General features: G+C 43.9%; 1 protein-coding gene across 1 annotated transcript in view; it reads right to left on the reverse strand.

The window, feature by feature from the left end:
- Myoz3 (myozenin 3) overlaps positions 1–1947 on the reverse strand; it is a 17656-nt gene that overhangs the window by 5235 nt on the left and 10474 nt on the right. The gene's annotated exons all lie outside the window — the stretch shown is intronic.

Genomic DNA, 1947 nt, shown 5'->3' on the forward strand with positions numbered 1-1947 from the left:
ACACACACACACACACACACACACACACACACACACACACACACACAGGTCTGGAGAGATGGCTCAGAGGTTAAGAGCACTGGCTGTTCTTCCAAAGGTCCTGAGTTCAATTGCCACCAACCACATGGTGGCTCACACCATCTATAATGAGGTCTGGTGCCCTCTTCTGGCCTGCAGGTGTACATGCAGGCAGAACACACTATACATAATGAATAAACAAACGAATCTTTTTTTAAAAAACACCGCAGAGATGGCGCACACATGCTCAGTAATACTGTTTGCTGTTTGGGATATTCTTGGTCATTCCCTTTGCACCTCTTTGCTTATTTTGGTACTGAGAAAGGATCAGACTCTTAAGATTTTTGTTGTTTTGTTTGTGTTGTTGTTGTTGGTGGTTTTTTTTTTAAAAAAGCCACAATAATAGATAGTAAAAGAAAGGGAATGCTTCTGACCAGAGCCACCATGAAGGTGGCACAGCCATTCACCAAGAAGGGGAGCCTGAGGGAGGAGATGGTTGAGGGCAAGTTGAGGAGTTTGGTTTTAGACATGTTCTCTAAGTTTTACTTATTTATTTATATTTATTTTTGGTTTCCAAAACAGGGTCTCCTGTAGCCCAGGCTGGCCTCAAACTTGCTTCCTACCTCCATCTCTCTTTTTTTAAAGATTTATTTATTATGCATACAATGTTTTATCTGCAAGAGGGCACTAGATATCATTATAGATGGTTGTGAGCCACCATGTGGTTGCTGGGAATTAAACTCAGGACCTCTGGAAGAGCAGTCATTGCTCTTAACCTCTGAGCCATCTCTCCAGCCCACCTCCATCTCTTGAATGCTGACATTACAGATATATTCCAGCAGGCACAGCTTTGTCTTTTTAATTTTAAAAATTTAGCATTATTAAAACAGCGTAAGTGTGCAAGAACGTTATAAGGTACAGCTATAAGGAAAAAAGAAAATGCCATCACCTACCATCCAGAGGTGTACACCATTTCCTGTACATCCCGTACAGTCTACATCATTTCCTGCCTTTCAATAACTGTATACTTACATAGGATTTAATGAAGTCATAGCAAAAATGCTTTGGGCTGTGATTTATCAAATAGTTCCCCTTTCCAACTGAATACACTTGGGCTGGTTGTTTGGTTTTTTTGTTAGTTTGTTTTAGGAGGGTTTTTTTTGTTTTGTTTTTTGTTTTTGTTTTTTGTTTGTTTGTTTGTTTGTTTGTTTGCATTGGTCCAGTCAATCTGACACAAAACAGGGTCATCTGGGAAGAGGGCATCTCAACTGAGAAAATTTCTACATCAGATTAGCCAGTAAGCAAGACTGTGAGACATTTTCTTGTTTGATGTGGTGTCATCCCCACTGGGCTACCCCTCCCTTAATGGTATGATCACGTGGGATCAGTGGCCTGAGAGGGATATCAGGGCAGGAACACCTGGGGTGATGGAGACCTCAGGCAATGGGTAAGTATGTTGAGAAACAGATTTCTCAGGAAGCAGGCTTCACTGAGCAGCTAATTTCACTGGGGGAAAGAAAGGCTATTGAAACCCTTGGGAGTGTGTAGAGGCTTCTGGGGTAAGTGTACACCATTGGCCAGGGCCAGGGTGCTGGGAATGCCTTATATGCATGAAGAGGAATTCCAGGTGCTTGCTGGACATGGCCTTGTAAAGAGAGAGGAAATTTAACCTATAACTTGGCCATCAGGCTGGGTGTCTACCTCAAGGGTGGGGGCTATAAGGCTAAGCCAGACATGCAGGCTCAGAGCAGAGAGGAAGGAGTCTTATGCCTCCTGGTCTCAGGACAAGATTTTCAGGGTTTGGACACAGCTCGACCTCACTCTTGCTCCAGGCTGGTTCCCCCGTTCTCACAGCTCCTTGGCCTCACAATGTGGGAGGGCCCAGTCCACTTCGGATGATCCTAACTCTGGGCAGATGGTCCCAGGATG

Source organism: Psammomys obesus, unplaced genomic scaffold, assembly GCF_907164565.1.
Source record: "Psammomys obesus unplaced genomic scaffold, mPsaObe1.curated_primary_1811, whole genome shotgun sequence".
NCBI lineage: Eukaryota > Metazoa > Chordata > Mammalia > Rodentia > Muridae > Psammomys > Psammomys obesus.